Genomic DNA, 25046 nt, shown 5'->3' with positions numbered 1-25046 from the left:
AAAATACGGTTGATTCGTCACCTTCACTACCGGAATCAGTGCCTGTGTCTGGGTCTGTGTCGACCGACTGAGGCAAGGGGCGTTTTACAGCCCCTGACGGTGTTTGAGGCGCCTGGACAGGCACTAAGTGAGTGTCCGGCCGCCTCATGTCGGCAAACGACTGCTTAAGCGAGTTGACGCTATCCCGTAATTCCACAAATAAGGCATCCATTCTGGTGTCGACCCCCTAGAAGGTGACATCCTCATATTTGGCAATTGCTCCGCCTCCACACCAATAACGTCCTCATACATGTCGACACACACGTACCGACACACAGCAGACACACAGGGAATGCTCTATACGAAGACAGGACCCACTAGCCCTTTGGGGAGACAGAGGGAGAGTCTGCCAGCACACACCAAAAAGCGCTATATAGGACAGGGATAGCCTTATGATTAAGTGCTCCCTTATAGCTGCTTTTATATTAATATATTGCCATTTATTTTGCCCCCCCTCTCTGTTATACCCTGTTTCTGTAGTGCAGTGCAGGGGAGAGACCTGGGAGCCTTCCTGACCAGCGGAGCTGTGACAGAAAATGGCGCCGTGTGCTGAGGAGATAGGCCCCGCCCCTTTTCCGGCGGGCTCGTCTCCCGCTATTTAGTGCATTTAGGCAGGGGTAAATATCTCCATATAGCCTCTGGGGCTATATGTGAGGTATTTTTAGCCTTTTTAAAGGTTTACATTTGCCTCCCAGGGCGCCCCCCCCCAGCGCCCTGCACCCTCAGTGACTGCCGTGTGAAGTGTGCTGAGAGGAAAATGGCGCACAGCTGCAGTGCTGTGCGCTACCTTAAGAAGACTGCAGGAGTCTTCAGCCGCCGATTCTGGACCTCTTCTTGCTTCAGCATCTGTGAGGGGGCCGGCGGCGTGGCTCCGGTGACCATCCAGGCTGTACCTGTGATCGTCCCTCTGGAGCTTCATGTCCAGTAGCCAAGAAGCCAATCCATCCTGCACGCAGGTGAGTTCACTTCTTCTCCCCTCTGTCCCTCGTTGCAGTGATCCTGTTGCCAGCAGGAATCACTGTAAAACAAAAAACCTAAGCTAAACTCTCTAAGCAGCTCTTTATGAGAGCCACCTAGAATTGCACCCTTCTCGGCCGGGCACAAAAATCTAACTGGAGTCTGGAGGAGGGTCATAGGGGGAGGAGCCAGTACACACCACCTGACCTGTAAAAGCTTTACTTTTGTGCCCTGTCTCCTGCGGAGCCGCTATTCCCCCATGGTCCTTTCAGGAACCCCAGCATCCACTTAGGACGATAGAGAAACTACAGGTAGTTTTTTCAGACCCCACATAATACCCCTTTTTGTGGTACTTGCAGTATCAGAGATATGCAAAGCCTCCTTCATTGCCGTGATCATATAACGTGTGGCCCTACTGGAAAATACGTTCGTTTCTTCACCGTCGACACTAGATTCGGTGTCCGTGTCTGGGTCTGTGTCGACCGACTGAGGCAAAGGGCGTTTTACAGCCTCTGACGGTGTTTGAGACGCCTGTACAGGTACTAACTGGTTTGCCGGTCGTCTCATGTCGTCAACCGACTTTTGCAGCGTGCTGACATTATCACGTAATTCCATAAACAAAGCCATCCATTCCGGTGTCGACTCCCTAGGGGGTGACATCACCATTACCGGCAATTGCTCCGCCTCCACACCAACATCGTCCTCATACATGTCGACACACACGTACCGACACACAGCAGACACACAGGGAATGCTCTGATAGAAGACAGGACCCCACTAGCCCTTTGGGGAGACAGAAGGAGAGTTTGCCAGCACACACCAAAGCGCTATAATTATATAGGAACAACCTTATATAAGTGTTGTTTCCTTATAGCTGCTTAAATATATATAATATCGCCAAAAAATGCCCCCCCTCTCTGTTTTTTACCCTGTTTCTGTAGTGCAGTGCAGGGGAGAGCCTGGGAGCCTTCCTAGCAGCGGAGCTGTGTAGGAAAATGGCGCTGTGTGCTGAGGAGATAGGCCCCGCCCCCTATTCCGGCGGGCTCTTCTCCCGGTTTTTCTGAGACCTGGCAGGGGTGAAATACATCCATATAGCCTCATGGACTATATGTGATGTATTCTTTTTAGCCAGAAAGGTATTAACATTGCTGCCCAGGGCGCCCCCCCCAGCGCCCTGCACCCTCAGTGACCGCCGGTGTGAAGTGTGCCTGAGCGCAATGGCGCACAGCTGCAGTGCTGTGCGCTACCTCATGAAGACTGAAAAGCCTTCAGCCGCCGGTTTCTGGACCTCTTCTTACTTCGGCATCTGCAAGGGGGTCGGCGGCGCGGCTCCGGTGACCCATCCAGGCTGTACCTGTGATCGTCCCTCTGGAGCTAGTGTCCAGTAGCCTAAGAAGCAAATCCATCCTGCACGCAGGTGAGTTCACTTCTTCTCCCCTAGGTCCCTCGTTGCAGTGAGCCTGTTGCCAGCAGGACTCACTGAAAATAATAAAACTATCAAAACTTTTACTCTAAGCAGCTCTTTATGAGAGCCACCTAGATTGCACCCTGCTCGGACGGGCACAAAAACCTAACTGAGGCTTGGAGGAGGGTCATAGGGGGAGGAGCCAGTACACACCACCTAGTGGTCAAACTTTTAAATTTTGTGCCCTGTCTCCTGCGGAGCCGCTATTCCACATGGTCCTGACGGAGTCCCCAGCATCCACTAGGACGTCAGAGAAAAGCCGTAATGCACTGTACACAGCTGGACAATGAGCAAGTGTTCTTTATTGTAATAAGCCGTAATGCACTGTACACAGCTGGACAATGAGCAAGTGTTCTTTATTGTAATAAGCCGTAATGCACTGTACACAGCTGGTGTTCCTTATTGTAATAAGCAGTAATGCACTGTACACAGCTGGACAATGAGCAAGTGTTCTTTATTGTAATAAGCTGTAATGCACTGTACACAGCTAGATATAGAGCAAGTGTTCCTTATTGTAATAAGCCGTAATGCACTGTGCACAGCTAGATATAGAGCAAGTGTTCCTTATTGTAAGAAGCCGTAATGCACTGTACACAGCTAGATATAGAGCAAGTGTTCCTTATTGTAATAAGCCGTAATGCACTGTACACAGCTGCACAATGAGCAAGTGTTCTTTATTGTAATAAGCTGTAATGCACTGTACACAGCTAGATATAGAGCAAGTGTTCCTTATTGTAATGAGCTGTAATGCACTGTACACAGCTAGATATAGAGCAAGTGTTCTTTATTGTAATAAGCTGTAATGCACTGTACACAGCTGCACAATGAGCAAGTGTTCTTTATTGTAATAAGCTGTAATGCACTGTACACAGCTAGATATAGAGCAAGTGTTCCTTATTGTAATGAGCTGTAATGCACTGTACACAGCTAGACATAGAGCAAGTGTTCCTTATTGTAATAAGCTGTAATGCACTGTACACAGCTAGATATAGAGCAAGTGTTCCTTATTGTAATGAGCTGTAATGCACTGTACACAGCTGGACAATGAGCACGTGTACCTTATTATAATGAGCTGTAATGCACTGTACACAGCTAGATACAGAGCAAGTGTGCCTTTACTGGGGATGCTGCCCCCTCACAATCCCTACAGTCGGCATGCCAACTAACAGGGACTAGTCCCACTCATGGGTGTCCACGACACCCATAGAATGGGAATAGAACCTGTGGCCAGTGCAACTCGTCACCAGGTCAGCAGCGTCACAAGCGCAGCAAGTGTTCCTTATTGTAATAAGTTGTAAAGCACTGCACATAGTTGGGACAGTGAGCAAAGGTGGGCGGTACGGATGGTGTAATGGTTAGCATTACTGCTTCACAGACCTGAGGTCATGGGTTCGATTTCCACCATGGTGCTGTGTGGAGTTTGTATAATCTCCCCATACTTGCGTGGGTTTCCCCAGAGTACTCTGGTTTCCTCCCACAATCCCAAAAATATATAGTGGTAGGTTAATTGGCACCCCACAAAATTAAAACCTAGTGTGAATGTGTGTGCGTGTACATGTGGTAGGGAATATAGATTGTAAGCTCCACTGGGGCAGGATGTGAATGGGCAAATATTATCTGTAAAGCGCTGCGGAATATGTGTGCGCTATATAAGTAACTGGTAATAACAAAAATAGGATTTTAAATACCTACCGGTAAATCCTTTTCTTGTAGTCCATAGGTGATACTGGGAATCCATTTAGTACCATAGGGTATAGACGGGTCCACTAAGAGATATGGGCACTTTAAGAAATTGATAGTGTGCGCTGGCTCCTCCCTCTATGCCCCTCCTACCAGACTCAGTCTAGGAAACTGTGCCAGAGGAGACGGACATTCTTTGAGAGAAGGATAGATAAGGAAAGTGGTGAGATTACGAACCAGCACACACAGAACAAGAGGAAAGCCATGCTAACCAAACTGGAAAACCGGAACAGCAACAGCTGAACCAAACAACAGTAGTTAAACTAGTAACCCTGCAGGAGGAACGAAGCACCGGGTGGGCGCCCAGTATCCCCTACGGACTACGAATCAAGGATTTACCGGTAGGTAATTAAAATCCTTTTTTCTCTTACGTCCTAGGGGATACTGGGAATCCATTTAGTACCATAGGGAAGTACCAAAGCTCCCAAACTGGGTGGGAGAGTGCTGAGCTTCTCTTTACATATACCTTCAAAAGCTCTCACAACATCCAAAGACTTTGAAGTAGCAGGGGTGTCCGTAACAACCGGAACCATAATAGGTTGGTTGATATGAAATGCGGACACCACCTTAGGAAGAATTGCTGACAAGTCCTGAGTTCAGCTCTGTCCTCATGGAAAATTAAGTAGGGGCTCTTGTAAGACAACGCCCCCAACTCCGATACACGTCTTGCTGAAGCCAAGGTCAACAGTGTGACGGTCTTCCACGAAAGGTACTTTATGTCTACCTCCTGTAACGTTCAAACCAGTCCGACTGGAGGAACTGCAGCACCAAATTGAAATCCCAAGGTGCCGTAGGAGGCACAAAGGGAGGTTGGATGTTAAGAACACCTTTCAAAAACGTCTGGACCTCAGGGAGAGAAGCCAATTGTTTCTGAAAGTAAATAGACAAGGCCAAAATCTGGACTTTAATGGAACCTAGACGTAGGACCACATCCACTCCCGACTGCAGAAAGAGCAGAAAACATCCCAGATGAAATTCCACTGCAGAATATTGTCTGCGATCACACCAAGAGACATATTTCTTCCAGATAAGGTAATGTTTAGACGATACCCCCTTTCTGGCTTGTATCATAGTTGGGATGACCATGTCAGGAATCCCTCTCCTGGCTAGAATCAGCCGTTCAACTTCCATGCCATTAAGCATAGCTGCAGTAAGTCTTGATAGACGAACGGGCCCTGTTGCAGAATATCCTCGCGCAGAGGTAGAGGCCATGGATCGTCGATCAGCATCTCGAGAAGATCCGCGTACTAGGCCCTTCGAGGCCAGTCTGGAGCAATGAGTATTGCTTTAACCTTTTGCCTTTTTATTCTTTTTAGAATTCTTGGGATCAGAGGAAGTGAAGGGAACACGTAGACCCACGGAGTTGTCAGAGCGTCTACCGCCGCTGCTTGTGGGTCTCTCGACCTGGAACAATACCGCTTGAGCTTCTTGTTGAGTCGAGAGGCCATCATGTGGATCTGCGGATATCCCCACCGACGTGTCAACCACCGGAACACCTCCGGGTGAAGGTCCCACTCCCCCGGATGTAGGTGGTGTCTGCTGAGGAAGTCTGCATCCCAGTTGTCTACTCCCGGAATGAAGACCGCCGACAACGCAACAGCGTGTTTTTCTGCCCAGAGGAGAATATTTGAAACCTCTGACATTGCTGCCCTGCTTTTCATTCCACCCTGTCGGTTTATGTACGTTACCGCCATCACATTATCCGACTGGACCTGAATGGCCTGATTCCGAAGTAGAGATGAGGCCTGCAGAAGGGCAGTGTAGATAACCCTGAGTTCCAGGATGTTTATTGAAAGGACGACTTCCTGACTTGACCATCTTACCTGAAACTGCACCCCCTGGGTGATTGCTCCCCAACCTCTGAGGCTTGCGTCTGTGGTTAGCAGAATCCAATTTTGAATCCCGAACCTCCGACCCTCGACTAGGTGAAAAGTCTGTAGCCACCAAAGAAGGGAGAGCCGGCTTTTGGCGACAGACGGATCCTCTGGTGCATGTGAAGATGCGATCTGGACCATTTGTCCAATCGATCTAGCTGGAAGGGCTTCACATGAAACCTTTCGTACTGAATCGCCACTATTTTCCCCAGAAGGCGAATGCACAGATGCACCGAGATCAGGGTTGGCTTCAGGACAGCCCGAACCATCGACTGGATTACCATAGCCTTTTCCAAGGGAAGGAACACTCTCTGAGACTCTGTGTCCAGTATTATTCCTAGGAAAGGAAGCCTCTTTGTCGGTTCCAGGTGAGATTTTGGTAGGTTCAGAATCCACCCGTGATCCAGTAGTAGTCTGGTTGAGAGGCCAATACTGTCCAACAACCGCTCCCTGGATGGTGCCTTTATCAGAAGATCGTCCAGGTACGGAATTATGTTCTGCCCCACTAGCCTGGGAAGGTACACTACATTGAGTACAAACTAGAGAATTCCCTGGGGAAGAGGAACACTGTGCCTTACATGAAACACACTCTTTACCTGACATACTGCAGCAGTGACAGCACACACAGGAAAAAGGTTAAATGCACAATTAACCTACAAAGAGCCCTTTCAGGGAGACACAGAGGAAGTATGGAACCAGCATAAGGCGCCCTTAACGCTAATGGCAAGCTTAGCTGGGTCGCAGACTAAGTACCTAGATTAGGGACTTAGTACACTAATAAATCACTCGCCCCCTGCTATGACCCCCTGGTACCGTTGAGGTAATCTGAAGTCTCTCCGGAGGAGCTGCGCGTCCCTGTCAGTCAGCGTCTGTGTCAGCTGCAGAGGGAAAATGGCGCTGGTGAGCTGCTCATAGTGAAGCCCCACCCCTTTAATGGCGCGTGGTCTTCCCAATCTTTTTTATACTGGCTGTATGTGTCTTGTGCATAAAATGGAGGCAGACTCCTTTTATGGCTATGTTGCCAGTCTGGGTACTGTGTCCGCTGTTCACCTTCTGTGTCCGTAGCGGGAGACGCAGTCCGCCCCGTTTAGAAGCCGTGCGTCTCTGTACCCTCATGCTGCCATAATGGCTGGTGACCCGCTAACCGGGACGCCGGCTATGTACTCACCACTCTTCATTCTTCTGGCTCGGTTAGGGGTGGCAGCGTGCTACGGAAATGTACACTCGCTGTGGTAGGGCTTGTGAATAGTTCCCTCAGGAGCTAGTGTCCTGTCAGCGGGGAACGGGACCATTAACCCCGAGAGAGGTTGTGTCGCTTTGGCCGTTTCCCCCCAAGTCCCACGAAGAAGGCAGGCTGGTGCCATCCAGTCCTGCCTGAAAATAACAAACTCAAAAAATAAATGCAGAAAACTCTTCAGGATCTTCCAGAGACATGACCGGTTCCTCCGGGCACATTTTCTAAACTGAGTCTTGAAGGAGGGGCATAGAGGGAGGAGCCAGCGCAAACTACCAATTTCTTAAAGTGCCCATAGCTCCTAGTGGGCTTATCTATACCCCATGGTACTAAATGGATTCCCAGTATCCCCTAGGACATAAGAGAAATAAATAATAAGTGGCAACATGCACAGCTGGACAAAGAGCAAAAGATTCTTACGTAATAAGCTGTATCGCACTGTACACAGCTGGACAGAGAGAAAGTGTTCCTTATTGTAATGAGCTGTAATGCACTGTACACAGCTGGACAAAGAGAAAGTGTGCCTTATTGTAATGAGCTGTAATGCACTGTGCACAGCTGGACATTGAGCACGTGTTCTTTATTGTAATGAGCTGTAATGCACTGTACACAGCTGGACATTGAGCACGTGTTCTTTATTGTAAAGAGCTGTAATGCAATGCACACAGCTGGACAAAGAGCAAAAGATCCTTACGTAATAAGCTGTAATGCACTGTACACAGCAGGACAATGAGCAAATGATCCTTGCATAATAAGATGTAATGCACTGTACACAACTGGACATTGAGCATTACATATGAGGGGGGCAACATATGTTTGAGGCTAAAATTGGGGAGAACACTTAGCCAGCGCTGTATCGGTTTTTCTTTCTTTACGACTCCCCTTCAAATCTCACAGATGGGGTTGCATGTAAGATAATAAAGCAGGAATGTATATAGTGAAGTACTGTTTAATACAAAACATATATACATAAATACAAATTAAACATAGGATCAGATAAGACACAATCCTTTAGGAGGCATATAGGATGGGTAATTACCAAGATCAATGGGAACTGTGGTCAAACAGTCCCAACAGCGTTTGTGTCCCAAAAATGGGTGCTCCGGATCAGCCCACACTTCACACAGATGGTAACTGCTGGATCCCAGGAACGACACACCACTTGCTCAACGCCTCCACAGGAAAAACCAACGCGTTTCCTCCCCTAGCTGGGGACTTCTTCAAGGTGCAGTCAAGATACTGATCCTCTCCCTTCAACCCTCTATTTAAATGTCCATGCTCCAATCAGATTGTTTTTCCACAGCCATACATCGTTATGCTAATTGCCTCTCTTAATCCTTTTGTTCCTCCTGACTCTCCGTCTAATGTCAGGAGGAACTTCCGTGTATGGTGGTGTCCATGGTAACCAGGATTCCCCCAGTCTAAAGTCCCTGTGTGGCCATCTGACGATCGCGTCCGCAACTGCGGGTATCCATGGTGACCGGGACTTCCTCGTTGTAGCGTCGCGTCACTTCCGGTCTTTGTCAGGATGATAAAAAACAGTTTCTGAATCATAAAATCCTCCTTGTATGTGTCCAGCCCTCTTATAAGTCCACTGAGGCATTAATTCATTGTGTTGTTTATTATTTTATGTATTTTTATAACAATCAGCCGAGACATCACTTCCGGTGACGTCATGGGCTGTCACATACAGTTCTCCCTCTACAATGTAAGACAACAATTAGTATATTTTTTGCATGCAAGGATTTCAACATTATTTGCATAAATATTATAATCTTAAGGCATAATAAAAATTGAATTTTTTTTTTTTATAAAAGATGTACATATGTTAAAACACAGCAGATATGTGAAAATAAAAGAACAGTGAAGCTTTTCATTGGTAAGTTATCCCCTTGACTTATGGGTTACTAAAAGACCCCTTTATAAAAACCACTTGACTTCAAAGTCAGAGTTTAACCCCCTTGGCCTCAGTGTCCCTAGTTCGAAAATGGCCTTCATTTCCGCCTGTGCTAGTTGATTAACTTTATCACAGCGTCTCCAATATCCTTTTATATGTCGTATTCCACAGAACATTTTTATCGCTCCTATATTACTTTGATGATGTGTTCTGAAATGTTCAGACAATGAATGAGTTGTCAGTCCATTTCTGATGTTTCGTAAATGTTCGCCAATACGAACTTTCAGAGGTCTTGATGTACGTCCAATGTACCAGAGATCACAACTGCAGCTTATTGCATATACTACATTGGAACTGTTGCAGGTTATGAAATCATTTATTTTCCATTTATTTTCATTTATTGAAATTTCAGTGATCTTACTTGTCACTGTTTTTATGCCCCTACAACCTAAGCACATCCCGCATCTGAAAAAACCTTTAGATTTTATCGTGCTCATCGGTTTTTTGGGAGGTAATGCGCTTTTAACCAAATTGGACTTCAGGTTCGGAGCCTTCCTGAATATGCATTTCGGTTTACCCGGTAGCAACTCTCCAATAATTGGGTCTTTTCGTAAAACTCCCCAATGTTTGTTGAGTGTTTGTTCAATGTTCTTTCTTTGACCGCTAAATTGTGTAATGAACGCCCATTCAAATTTATTATTTTCTTTTTTACTCGTCTGTTGTTGTAGTAATGTATCTCTGTTTATCTCCTCAACTTTATTGATGGCATCCTGTATTTGGCTATCTTGATATCCTGAGGCCAAAAATGTTCCTTTCATTTCTTCCGCCTGTGATTTAAATATTTCAGGTTTAGAGCAGTTCCTTTTCAGGCGTCTAAGTTGTCCCTCTGGAATTGATCCTAACCAGTTGGGATGGTGACAGCTGGTTATCCCTATATATGCCCCTGAGTCCGTTGGTTTCCTAAAAGTCATAGTTTGGATTTGTCGATCTTCAATATAAATAGTGATATCCAGAAAATTGATTTTCATCTTACTATATTCAAATGTTAAATGAATATTCAAAGTATTATTATTTAAATAATCCATAAAATCCTTTAAAAGTTCCTCTCCTCCTCTCCAAATAAAAAAGATATCATCTATGTATCTTTTCCATGTCACCAGGTTCGCTCCGAATGGGCAGTGGTTCCAGATAACATCTTTCTCCCACTGACCCATAAAGATGTTAGCGTAACTCGAGCGAACCTGGTGCCCATGGCTGTGCCAACGTTTTGGAGGTATAATGCATTGTTGAATGAAAAATAGTTATTTTGTAAAATGAATAAAACTCCCTTCGGTATAAAATCCTGTAAACCAATATCTAAGTCACTCTCACTTAATGCCAGTGATAAAGCTCTAACTCCGGTAGTATGTTCGATAATGGTGTACAGAGAGCGTACGTCCGCTGTCACCATTACCAAATCTTCTTCCCATTTGATCCTCTTTACAGCATTTAGGAAGTCCCTGGTGTCTTTCAGATGGGATGGATTCTTCACCACCAGCGGCTGTAGGAAAAAATCTAAAAATTCTGAAAGGTTGGACGTTACTGACCCTATACCCGACACAATCGGTCGTCCCGGTGGTTTAACTGGGTCTTTATGAACCTTTGGTAACACATAAATGACAGGGATAATTGGTTCCTCGATGAAAATGAATTTCTTTTCCTTTTCTTCTAATATTCCTTTATTGCTGTATTCTTCTAATAACTTTCCCAGATCTGATTTAATTCGAGCGGTCGGGTCAGATTTCAATTTCTTGTACGTGTCCCCCTCGTTTAATTGCTTGAGAATTTCGCCCTCATAATCTTCTCTAGTCATAATGACGACCCCCCCTCCCTTATCTGCCGGCTTTATGATGAGATCTTCATTGGCTTTTAAGCTCTTGAGGGCCTTCCGTTCCTTGCAGGTAAGATTGTGTTTTGGCACTCTTGTCTGTATTTCCTGTATATCATCCATCATCAGCTTTAAAAAGGTTTCTAAAAAATTCCCACGTGTGTGTACCGGATTAAAAATTGATTTTGGTTTGAAGGGGGTATTGTTTTTATTGGGGATTTCTCTTTCGTTCTGTGTTTCATTCATTATAAAAAAAAAAATTTATACTCAATTTTCTGATAAATTTTTGTAAATCTACAAACGTATTGAATTTGTTTAATGGGAGAGAGGGGGCGTATTTTAGGCCTTTTTCTAACAATGTAATCTCTTCCTTTGCCAAGACATGATTTGTTAAATTGAAGATTTTCATCTTTCCCTCTATGGTTACTTCCTTTTCAATACCTTTCTCTTTAGTATTTTCTTTATTTATTTTTCTTTTATTCCTTTTCTTCTGTTTACTAATCTTGTTGCCCTTACCTCCCCTCTTTCCTCTTTTTCTTGTACTTATCTTAACATTCTCAAACCTCTCCGCCTGGACAAAAAATGGGATGTTTCAGATTGGTCTTCCAAAGGTCTGAATCGATTTGATTCCCGTATTTCTCTAGGGGTGCCTCCTCTCCAGTTCCTCCATCTATCCCTGTTAGGTGATCTTCCATATCTTTCTCTTCTTTCAGAATAATTATTCTGTTCCCACTTCTCCCTTTCCACTCTGTCATTCCTTTGTCTATATCCATCTTCAAATCTTAAGGGTCTTAGTTCAGGATCTGTGTAGGTATTGGTATAGGGAATATTTCTTTTCCGTTGTCCCCTCGCATTGGGAGCTTCTCTCCTCTTCTCTTTATATGGTGGAATCAGCTTCTGATTCCTTATTTGCACCGGGGTAGTAACTACCATTTCGTACTCTTCCTGTTCCTCTTCCTCTATATCCTCCTCTACTGATTCTGATACCTCTTCCCTAAAGGTGTTTGATTTTTTGTCTCTATTAAATTTACGCACTTTATTCTCAATAAGTGCTTTCTTATTTTTCTTAAGGTTATTTTCTATTCTTTTTTCAAAATCTTTGTATTCCTGGAGCTCTACAAAGGGATGGATTAGGGCTTTGTAATCATTTATCTCAGTCTCCAATTTAGTCAGTTCCCGCCTCCTTTCCGCAATAATCAGACCTATTAGGGACAGGGAGCATGTTTTCAAAATATTCCCCCATTCAGTTTTAAAACCTTCATCTGATGAAGAAAAAGTGGCACATTTCTGAATGCATAGGCCTTTCGGGATGATTTGGTGGGAAAGATATTTCTCCATTGTCACCATTTCCCACCATATCCTACTTTCCCTCAATAAAACATTTTCCAGTTTTCTCATTAGACTCTCTAAATTCTTATCTATAAGGGTGGAGGTATTTCCTTCCTCCCTAAACACGTAATCAAACGTTGTTTTACGGTTCTCCCGTAATTTGAACATAATGCAGCACAATCAATGTTCTATTAGAAGGATAAAACAATACAATATATATTTAAAAAAATATTCAGAAATGTGCCACTGGAGACTGAGATAAATGATTACAAAGCCCTAATCCATCCCTTTGTAGACCTCCAGGAATACAAAGATTTTGAAAAAAGAATAGAAAATAACCTTAAGAAAAATGAGAAAGCACTTATTGAGAAAAAAGTGCGTAAATTTAATAGAGACAAAAAATCAAACACCATTAGGGAAGAGGTATCAGAATCAGTAGAGGAGGATATAGAGGAAGAGGAACAGGAAGAGTACGAAATGGTAGTTACTACCCCGGTGCAAATAAGGAATCAGAAGCTGATTCCACCATATAAAGAGAAGAGGAGAGAAGCTCCCAATGCGAGGGGACAACGGAAAAGAAATCTTCCCTATACCAATACCTACACAGATCCTGAACTAAGACCCTTAAGATTTGAAGATGGATATAGACAAAGGAATGACAGAGTGGAAAGGGAGAAGTGGGAACAGAATAATTATTCTGAAAGAAGAGAAAGATATGGAAGATCACCTAACAGGGATAGATGGAGGAACTGGAGAGGAGGCACCCCTAGAGAAATACGGGAATCAAATCGATTCAGACCTTTGGAAGACCAATCTGAAACATCCCATTTTTTGTCCAGGCGGAGAGGTTTGAGAATGTTAAGATAAGTACAAGAAAAAGAGGAAAGAGGGGAGGTAAGGGCAACAAGATTAGTAAACAGAAGAAAAGGAATAAAAGAAAAATAAATAAAGAAAATACTAAAGAGAAAGGTATTGAAAAGGAAGTAACCATAGAGGGAAAGATGAAAATCTTCAATTTAACAAATCATGTCTTGGCAAAGGAAGAGATTACATTGTTAGAAAAAGGCCTAAAATACGCCCCCTCTCTCCCATTAAACAAATTCAATACGTTTGTAGATTTACAAAAATTTATCAGAAAATTGAGTATAAATTTTTTTTTTTATAATGAATGAAACACAGAACGAAAGAGAAATCCCCAATAAAAACAATACCCCCTTCAAACCAAAATCAATTTTTAATCCGGTACACACACGTGGGAATTTTTTAGAAACCTTTTTAAAGCTGATGATGGATGATATACAGGAAATACAGACAAGAGTGCCAAAACACAATCTTACCTGCAAGGAACGGAAGGCCCTCAAGAGCTTAAAAGCCAATGAAGATCTCATCATAAAGCCGGCAGATAAGGGAGGGGGGGTCGTCATTATGACTAGAGAAGATTATGAGGGCGAAATTCTCAAGCAATTAAACGAGGGGGACACGTACAAGAAATTGAAATCTGACCCGACCGCTCGAATTAAATCAGATCTGGGAAAGTTATTAGAAGAATACAGCAATAAAGGAATATTAGAAGAAAAGGAAAAGAAATTCATTTTCATCGAGGAACCAATTATCCCTGTCATTTATGTGTTACCAAAGGTTCATAAAGACCCAGTTAAACCACCGGGACGACCGATTGTGTCGGGTATAGGGTCAGTAACGTCCAACCTTTCAGAATTTTTAGATTTTTTCCTACAGCCGCTGGTGGTGAAGAATCCATCCCATCTGAAAGACACCAGGGACTTCCTAAATGCTGTAAAGAGGATCAAATGGGAAGAAGATTTGGTAATGGTGACAGCGGACGTACGCTCTCTGTACACCATTATCGAACATACTACCGGAGTTAGAGCTTTATCACTGGCATTAAGTGAGAGTGACTTAGATATTGGTTTACAGGATTTTATACAGAAGGGAGTTTTATTCATTTTACAAAATAACTATTTTTCATTCAACAATGCATTATACCTCCAAAACGTTGGCACAGCCATGGGCACCAGGTTCGCTCCGAGTTACGCTAACATCTTTATGGGTCAGTGGGAGAAAGATGTTATCTGGAACCACTGCCCATTCGGAGCGAACCTGGTGACATGGAAAAGATACATAGATGATATCTTTTTTATTTGGAGAGGAGGAGAGGAACTTTTAAAGGATTTTATGGATTATTTAAATAAGAATTTACTTACCGATAATTCTATTTCTCGTAGTCCGTAGTGGATGCTGGGGACTCCGTCAGGACCATGGGGAATAGCGGCTCCGCAGGAGACAGGGCACAAAAGTAAAAGCTTTAGGATCAGGTGGTGTGCACTGGCTCCTCCCCCTATGACCCTCCTCCAAGCCTCAGTTAGGATACTGTGCCCGGACGAGCGTACACAATAAGGAAGGATTTTGAATCCCGGGTAAGACTCATACCAGCCACACCAATCACACTGTACAACCTGTGATCTGAACCCAGGTAACAGCATGATAACAGCGGAGCCTCTGAAAAGATGGCTCACAACAATAATAACCCGATTTTTGTAACAATAACTATGTACAAGTATTGCAGACAATCCGCACTTGGGATGGGCGCCCAGCATCCACTACGGACTACGAGAAATAGAATTATCGGTAAGTAAATTCTTATTTTCTCTAACGTCCTAAGTGGATGCTGGGGACTCCGTCAGGACCATGGGGATTATACCAAAGCTCCCAAACGGGCGGGAGAGTGCGGATGACTCTGCAGCACCGAATGAGAGAACTCCAGGTCCTCCTCAGTCAGGGTGTGCCCCTGACCAAGTATCAGCTCGGCAAAGTTGTAAAGCCGAGAGCCCTCGGGCAGCCGCCCAAGATGAGCCCACCTTCCTCGTGAAATGGGCATTTACATATTTTGGCTGTGGCAGGCCTGCCACAGAATGTGCAAGCTGAATTGTACTACACATCCAACTAGCAATCGTCTGCTTAGAAGCAAGAGCACCCAGTTTGTTGGGTGCATACAGGATAACAGCAAGTCAGTTTTCCTGACTCCAGTCGTCCTGGAAACTATATTTTCAGGGCCCTGACAACATCTAGCAACTTGGAGTCCTCCAAGTCCCTAGTAGCCGCAGGTACCACAATAAGCTGGTTCAGGTGAAACACTGACACCACCTTAGGGAGAAACTGTGGACGAGTCCGCAGCTCTGCCCTGTCCGAATGGACAATCAGATATGGGCTTTTGTGAGACAAACGCCGCCAATTCTGACACTCGCCTGGCCGAGGCCAGGGCCAACCGCATGGTCACTTTCCCTGTGAAATATTTCAAATCCACAGATTTGAGCGGTTTAAACCAATGTGATTTGAGGAATCCCAGAACTACGTTGAGATCCCACAGTGCCACTGGAGGCACAAAAAGGGGGTTGTATATGCAGCACTCCCTTGACAAACTTCTGGACTTCAGGAACTGAAGCCAATTCTTTTTTTTTTGGAAGAAAATCGACAGGGCCGAAATTGGAACCTTAATGGACCCCAATTTGAGGCCCATAGACACTCCTGTTTGCAGGAATGCAGGAAACGACCGAGTTGAAATTTCTTCGTGGGGCCTTCCTGGCCTCACACCACGCAACATATTTTCGCCACATGTGGTGATAATGTTGTGCGGTCACCTCCTTCCTGGCTTTGACCAGGGTAGGAATGACCTCTTCCGGAATGCCTTTTTCCCTTAGGATCCGGCGTTCAACCGCCATGCCGTCAAACGCAGCCGCGGTAAGTCTTGGAACAGACATGGTACTTGCTGAAACAAGTCCCTTCTTAGCGGCAGAGGCCATGAGTCCTCTGTGAGCATCTCTTGAAGTTCCGGGTACCAAGTCCTTCTTGGCCAATCCAGAGCCACGAGTATAGTTCTTACTCCTCTACGTCTTATAATTCTCAATACCTTGGGTATGAGAAGCAGAGGAGGTAAGACATACACCGACTGGTACACCCACGGTGTTACCAGAACGTCCACAGCTATTGCCTGAGGGTCTTTTGACCTGGCGCAATACTTGTCCAGTTTTTTGTTCAGGCGGGACGCCATCATGTCCACCTTTGGTCTTTCCCAACGTTTCACAATCATGTGGAAAACTTCCCGATGAAGTCCCCACTCTCCCGGGTGGAGGTTGTGCTGAGGAAGTCTGCTTCCCAGTTGTCCACTCCCGGAATGAACACTGCTGACAGTGCTATCACATGATTTTCCGCCCAGCGAAAAATCCTTGCAGTTTCTGCCATTGCCCTCCTGCTTCTTGTGCCGCCCTGTCTGTTTACGTGGGCGACTGCCGTGTTGTTGTCCCACTGGATCAATACCGGCTGACCTTGAAGCAGAGGTCTTGCTAAGCTTAGAGCATTGTAAATTGCCCTTAGCTCCAGTATATTTATGTGGAGAAAAGTCTCCAGACTTGATCACACTCCCTGGAAATTTTTTCCTTGTGTGACTGCTCCCCAGCCTCTCAGGCTGGCCTCCGTGGTCACCAGCATCCAATCCTGAATGCCGAATCTGCGGCCCTCTAGAAGATGAGCACTCTGTAACCACCACAGGAGAGACACCCTTGTCCTTGGAGATAGGGTTATCCGCTGATGCATCTGAAGATGCGATCCGGACCATTTGTCCAGCCGATCCCACTGAAAAGTTCTTGCGTGGAATCTGCCGAATGGAATCGCTTCGTAATAAGCCACCATTTTTCCCAGGACTCTTGTGCAATGATGCACTGACACTTTTCCTGGTTTTAGGAGGTTCCTGACTAGCTCGGATAACTCCCTGGTTTTCTCCTCCGGGAGAAACACCTTTTTCTGGACTGTGTCCAGAACCATCCCTAGGAACAGCAGACGTGTCGTCGGAAACGGCTGCGATTTTGGATATTTAAAATCCACCCGTGCTGTCGTAGACTACTTGAGATAGTGCTACTCCGACTTCCAACTGTTCTCTGGACCCTGCCCTTATCAGGAGATCGTCCAAGTAAGGGATAATTAAGACGCCTTTTCTTTGAAGAAGAATCATCATTTCGGCCATTACTTTGGTAAAGACCCGGGGTGCCGTGGACAATCCAAACGGCAGCGTCTGAAACTGATAGTGACAGTTCCGTACCACGAAACTGAGGTACCCTTGGTGAGAAGGGCAATTTGGGACATGGAGGTAAGCAACCTTGATGTCCAGGGACACCCTATTGGTTCGCTATCACTGCTCTGAGTGACTCCATCTTGATTTGAACCTTTGTATGTAAGTGTTCAAAGATTATCCATTTAGAATAGGTCTCACCGAGCCGTCCGGCTTCAGTACCACAATATAGAGTGGAATAATACCCCTTTCCTTGTTGTAGGAGGGGTACTTTGATTATCACCTGCTGGGAATACAGCTTGTGAATTGTTTCCAATACTGCCTCCCTGTCGGAGGAAGACGTTGGTAAAACAGACATCAGGAGCCTGCGAGGGGGAGACGTCTCGAATTTCCAATCTGTACCCCTGGGATACTACTTGTAGGATCCAGGGGTCCACTTGCGAGTGAGCCCACTACGCGCTGAAACTCTTGAGACGACCCCCCACCGCACCTGAGTCCGCTTGTACGGCCCCAGCGTCATGCTGAGGACTTAGTAGAAGCAGTGGAGGGCTCCGTTCCTGGGAATGGGCTGCCTGCTGCAGTCTTCTTCCCTTTCCTCTATCCCTGGGCAGATATGACTGGCCTTTTGCCCGCTTGCCCTTATGGGGACGAAAGGACTGAGGCTGAAAAGACGGTGTCTTTTTCTGCTGAGATGTGACTTGGGGTAAAAAAGGTGGATTTTCCAGCTGTTGCCGTGGCCACCAGGTCCGATGGACCGACCCCAAATAACTCCTCCCCTTTATACGGCAATACTTCCATGTGCCGTTTGGAATCTGCATCACCTGACCACTGTCGTGTCCATAAACATCTTCTGGCAGATATGGACATCGCACTTACTCTTGATGCCAGAGTGCAAATATCCCTCTGTGCATCTCGCATATATAGAAATGCATCCTTTAAATGCTCTATAGTCAATAAAATACTGTCCCTGTCAAGGGTATCAATATTTTCAGTCAGGGAATCCGACCAAGCCACCCCAGCGCTGCACATCCAGGTTGAGGCGATCGCTGGTCGCAGTATAACACCAGTATGTGTGTATATACCTTTTTAGGATATTTTCCAGCCTCTCAGCTGGCTCCTTGAGGGCGGCCCTATCTGGAGACGGTACCGCCACTTGTTTTGATAAGCGTGTGAGCGCCTTATCCACCCTAAAGGGTGTTTCTGGCGGGAAAGGGTATACCGCCAATAATTTTCTATCGGGGGAAACCCACTCATCATCACACACTTCATTTAATTTATCTGATTCAGGAAAAACTACAGGTAGTTTTTTCACACCCCACATAATACCCTTCTTTGTGGTACTTGTAGTATCAGAAATATGTAACACCTCCTTCATTGCCCTTAACATGTAACGTGTGGCCCTAAAGGAAAATACGTTTGTTTCTTCACCGTCGACACTGGAGTCAGTGTCCGTGTCTGTGTCGACCGACTGAGGTAAATGAGCGTTTTACAGCCCCTGACGGTGTTTGAGACGCCTGGACAGGTACTAATTTGTTTGCCGGCCGTCTCATGTCGTCAACCGACCTTGCAGCGTGTTGACATTATCACGTAATTCCTTAAATAAGCCATCCATTCCGGTGTCGACTCCCTAGAGAGTGACATCACCATTTCAGGCAATTGCTCCGCCTCCTCACCAACATCGTCCTCATACATGTCGACACACACGTACCGACACACAGCACACACACAGGGAATGCTCTGATAGAGGACAGGACCCCACTAGCCCTTTGGGGAGACAGAGGGAGAGTTTGCCAGCACACACCAAAAACGCTATAATTATACAGGGACAACCTTTATATAAGTGTTTTTCCCTTATAGCATTTTAATATATATATACATATCGCCAAATAAGTGCCCCCCCTCTCTGTTTTAACCCTGTTTCTGTAGTGCAGTGCAGGGGAGAGCCTGGGAGCCTTCCCACCAGCATTTCTGTGAGGGAAAATGGCGCGGTGTGCTGAGGAGAATAGGCCCCGCCCCCTTTTCGGCGGGCTTCTTCTCCCGTTTTTCTGAGACCTGGCAGGGGTTAAATACATCCATATAGCCCCCAGGGGCTATATGTGATGTATTTTTAGCCAGAATAAGGTACTATCATTGCTGCCCAGGGCGCCCCCCCCCAGCGCCCTGCACCCTCAGTGACCGCTGCTATGAAGTGTGCTGACAACAATGGCGCACAGCTGCAGTGCTGTGCGCTACCTTATGAAGACTGAAGAGTCTTCTGCCGCCGGTTTCTGGACCTCTTCACTTTTCGGCATCTGCAAGGGGGTCGGCGGCGCGGCTCCGGGACGAACCCCAGGGTGAGACCTGTGTTCCGACTCCCTCTGGAGCTAATGGTGTCCAGTAGCCTAAGAAGCCAATCCATCCTGCACGCAGGTAAGTTCACTTCTCTCCCCTAAGTCCCTCGTAGCAGTGAGCCTGTTGCCAGCAGGACTCACTGAAAATAAAAAACCTAACAAAACTTTTACTCTAAGCAGCTCTTTAGGAGAGCCACCTAGATTGCACCCTTCTCGGCCGGGCACAAAATCTTAACTGAGGCTTGGAGGAGGGTCATAGGGGGAGGAGCCAGTGCACACCACCTGATCCTAAAGCTTTTACTTTTGTGCCCTGTCTCCTGCGGAGCCGCTATTCCCCATGGTCCTAACGGAGTCCCCAGCATCCACTTAGGACGTTAGAGAAAATAATAATACTTTGAATATTCATTTAACATTTGAATATAGTAAGATGAAAATCAATTTTCTGGATATCACTATTTATATTGAAGATCGACAAATCCAAACTATGACTTTTAGGAAACCAACGGACTCAGGGGCATATATAGGGATAACCAGCTGTCACCATCCCAACTGGTTAGGATCAATTCCAGAGGGACAACTTAGACGCCTGAAAAGGAACTGCTCTAAACCTGAAATATTTAAATCACAGGCGGAAGAAATGAAAGGAACATTTTTGGCCTCAGGATATCAAGATAGCCAAATACAGGATGCCATCAATAAAGTTGAGGAGATAAACAGAGATACATTACTACAACAACAGACGAGTAAAAAAGAAAATAATAAATTTGAATGGGCGTTCATTACACAATTTAGCGGTCAAAGAAAGAACATTGAACAAACACTCAACAAACATTGGGGAGTTTTACGAAAAGACCCAATTATTGGAGAGTTGCTACCGGGTAAACCGAAATGCATATTCAGGAAGGCTCCGAACCTGAAGTCCAATTTGGTTAAAAGCGCATTACCTCCCAAAAAAACGATGAGCACGATAAAATCTAAAGGTTTTTTCAGATGCGGGATGTGCTTAGGTTGTAGGGGCATAAAAACAGTGACAAGTAAGATCACTGAAATTTCAATAAATGAAAATAAATGGAAAATAAATGATTTCATAACCTGCAACAGTTCCAATGTAGTATATGCAATAAGCTGCAGTTGTGATCTCTGGTACATTGGACGTACATCAAGACCTCTGAAAGTTCGTATTGGCGAACATTTACGAAACATCAGAAATGGACTGACAACTCATTCATTGTCTGAACATTTCAGAACACATCATCAAAGTAATATAGGAGCGATAAAAATGTTCTGTGGAATACGACATATAAAAGGATATTGGAGACGCTGTGATAAAGTTAATCAACTAGCACAGGCGGAAATGAAGGCCATTTTCGAACTAGGGACACTGAGGCCAAGGGGGTTAAACTCTGACTTTGAAGTCAAGTGGTTTTTATAAAGGGGTCTTTTAGTAACCCATAAGTCAAGGGGATAACTTACCAATGAAAAGCTTCACTGTTCTTTTATTTTCACATATCTGCTGTGTTTTAACATATGTACATCTTTTATAAAAAAAAAAATTCAATTTTTATTATGCCTTAAGATTATAATATTTATGCAAATAATGTTGAAATCCTTGCATGCAAAAAATATACTAATTGTTGTCTTACATTGTAGAGGGAGAACTGTATGTGACAGCCCATGACGTCACCGGAAGTGATGTCTCGGCTGATTGTTATAAAAATACATAAAATAATAAACAACACAATGAATTAATGCCTCAGTGGACTTATAAGAGGGCTGGACACATACAAGGAGGATTTTATGATTCAGAAACTGTTTTTTATCATCCTGACGAAGACCGGAAGTGACGCGACGCTACAACGAGGAAGTCCCGGTCACCATGGATACCCGCAGTTGCGGACGCGATCGTCAGATGGCCACACAGGGACTTTAGACTGGGGGAATCCTGGTTACCATGGACACCACCATACACGGAAGTTCCTCCTGACATTAGACGGAGAGTCAGGAGGAACAAAAGGATTAAGAGAGGCAATTAGCATAACGATGTATGGCTGTGGAAAAACAATCTGATTGGAGCATGGACATTTAAATAGAGGGTTGAAGGGAGAGGATCAGTATCTTGACTGCACCTTGAAGAAGTCCCCAGCTAGGGGAGGAAACGCGTTGGTTTTTCCTGTGGAGGCGTTGAGCAAGTGGTGTGTCGTTGCCGGGATCCAGCAGTTACCATCTGTGTGAAGTGTGGGCTGATCCGAAGCACCCATTTTTGGGACACAAACGCTGTTGGGACTGTTTGACCACAGTTCCCATTGATCTTGGTAATTACCCATCCTATACGCCTCCTAAAGGATTGTGTCTTATCTGATCCTATGTTTAATTTGTATTTATGTATATATGTTTTGTATTAAACAGTACTTCACTATATACATTCCTGCTTTATTATCTTACATGCAACCCCATCTGTGAGATTTGAAGGGGAGTCGTAAAGAAAGAAAAACCGATACAGCGCTGGCTAAGTGTTCTCCCCAATTTTATTCTTTTACGTACACTATTTGGTGAGGGGTGGAGGATACCTCATAGGAGAGAACTGCTGGCTTTCAGCTGCTGTCATTTGCGCACTGAAGTGTTCTTATATTTTTTTAAATATATGTTTGAGGCTATTAGGAATGAGCAATATTCGTAGAGTTCACAAGCCGAAGGGGTGTACCTCAGATAGGCATGGTAGCCTCTCGCCTCAACAAGAAGCTTTGGAGATACTGTTCCAGGTCAAGTGACCCACAAGCAGTGGAGGTGGACACCCTGGTAAATCCATGGGTGTTCCAGTCAGTGTATGTGTTCCCTCCACTTCCACTCATCCCAAGGATTCTCAAACTCATAACAAGAACAAGAGTTCAGGTGATCCTCATTGCTCCGGACTGGCCAAGATGGGCTTGGTACGCGGATCTTCTGGAATTGCTACTGGAGGATCCAAGGCCTCTTCCTCTTCGCGAGGACCATCTACAACAGGGGCCGTTCGCCTATCAAGACTTACCGCGGCTACGTTTGACGGCATGGAGGTTGAACGCCAGATCTTAGCTCGGAAGGTCATTCTGAAAAAGGTCTTTCCTACCCTGGTACAGACCAGGAAGGAAGTAACATCTAAACATTGCTAGATTTGGAAAAAGTATGTGTCTTGGTGTGAATCTAAGAAATTTCCTACGGTGGAGTTTCAACGGGACGGTTTCTCCTCTTCCTGCAAGCAGGTGTGGATATGGGCCTACGCTTGGGCTCCATAAGGGTCTAGATTTCGGCCTTGTCCATTTTCGTCCAGAAACAATTGTCTGCCCTCCCTGAGGTTCGGACTTTCTTGAAAGGGGTTCTGCACATCCATCCACCCTTTGTGCCTCCTACAGCACCTTGGGATCTTAATGTGGTGCTGCAGTTCCTGTAATCGGATTGGTTCGAGCATTTACAGGAGGTGAACATCAAGTGTCTTACTTGAAAGGCGGTCACACTGTTGGCATTGGCATCTGCTAAACGTGTATCAGTATTGGGGGCATTGTCATGCAAGTGCCCCTACTTGATTTTCCATGAGGATAGAGCTGAGCTCAGAACGCGTCAGAAATTTCTCCCAAAGGTTGTGTCGGCTTTTCATATCAACCAGCCTATTGTGGTGCCAGTGGCTACTGACACTTCAATTACCTCAAAGTCCTTGGATGCTGTGAGGGCTTTGAAGATTTGTGTGAAGAGAACTTCTCGTCACAGAAAGTCGGACGCTCTGTTTGTCCTTTATGATCCCAACAGGGTTGGGTGTCCTGCTTCTAAGGAGATTAGTTCTCGCTGGATCAGGTTTACTATCCAGCATGCTTATTTAATGGCAGGACTGCCGTGTCCAAATTCTGTTAGGGCCCACTCTACCCGTAAAGTGGTTCCTTCCTGGGCGGCTGCCCGGGGTGCCTCGGCTTTGCAGCTTTACCGGGCAGCTACTTGGTCAGGGTCGAACACGTTGGCTAAGTTCTACAAGTTCGATACTTTGGCCTCTGAGGACCTTAAGTTTGGTCACACTGTTCTGCAGGAGCCTCAGCGCTCTCCCTCCTGTACTGGGAGCTTTGGTACATCCCCATGGTACTAAATGAAACCCCAGCATCCTCTAGGACGTAAGAGAAAATAGGATTTTAATTACCTACCGGTAAATCCTTTTCTCGTCGTCTGTATAGGATGCTGGGCCCCCGCCCAGCGCTTAGTTTCCTGCGTTGTTACTTGATTAAGTATTGGTTTAGCTGTTACTGTTCCGCTTTCCTGCTGATTAGCATGGTTTCTTCTAGTTCCTGCTGGTTAGCATGGCGTCTTCATGTTGCGTGCGGCTTAGCATGGTTTCTTCATGTACCGGTTGGTTAGCATGGTTTCTTTCATGTTGCATGCCGGTTGGCATGGTTTCTTCATGTTTCATGCAGGTTCGCTTGATTTCTTCAAGTTGCATGCTGGTTTGCATGGTTTCTCCATGTTGCATGCTGATTAGCATGGGTTCTCCATGTTGCATGCTGGTCAGCATAGTTTTTCGTTTCGGTGTGAGCTGGTGAGAATCTCACCACTATCTGTATATTTCCTTCTCTCGAAGTATGTCTGTCTCCTCGGGCACAGTTTCTAGACTGAGTCTGGTAGGAGGGGCATAGAGGGAGGAGCCAGCCCACACTATTAAACTCTTAAAGTGCCCATGGCTCCCAAGGGACCCGTCTATACCCATGGTACTAAATGGAACCCCATCATCCTCTATGGACTACGAGAAAAAGATTTACCGGTAGATAATTCAAATCCTATTTTCTAGGTCGACAGGGACTAGGCCGACATGACAAAAAGTCGACATGAGTTTTTCGCATTTTTTTTTTTTACTTTTTCATACTTTATGATCCACGTGGATTACAATTGGGAACGAGCCATGCGAGGGGACAATAATGCACTAATTGGGGTTCCCGGTCACTCTACGAAGAAAACGACACCCAAAAAAATAAAAAAACTCATGTCGACCTTTTTCACGTTGACGTAGAGTCCCTGTTAACCTAGAAATCATGTCAACCTACTTACTGTCGACCAATAGTGGTCGACCTAGACACTGTCGACCCAAGTCTAGTCTATCTAACATACCACAACCGTTGGGACGGGCATCTCGCACAGTATGGTGTAAAGACGCTAGGTGACAATACAGCAATCTGGCACAGCTGTTACACGGAGACCCAAGAGGTACGCACTGGGAATTAATTTCT

At 45.3% G+C, this 25046-nt stretch overlaps 1 protein-coding gene across 8 annotated transcripts in view; it reads right to left on the bottom strand.

Moving 5' to 3' along the window:
* SBF1 (SET binding factor 1) overlaps positions 1-25046 on the bottom strand; it is a 421239-nt gene that overhangs the window by 19689 nt on the left and 376504 nt on the right. The gene's annotated exons all lie outside the window — the stretch shown is intronic.

Source organism: Pseudophryne corroboree, chromosome 6 (genome assembly GCF_028390025.1).
Source record: "Pseudophryne corroboree isolate aPseCor3 chromosome 6, aPseCor3.hap2, whole genome shotgun sequence".
Lineage (NCBI taxonomy): Eukaryota > Metazoa > Chordata > Amphibia > Anura > Myobatrachidae > Pseudophryne > Pseudophryne corroboree.
Note: the sequence above shows the minus strand (reverse complement) of the source record. Positions and strands in the feature narration are given on the sequence as shown.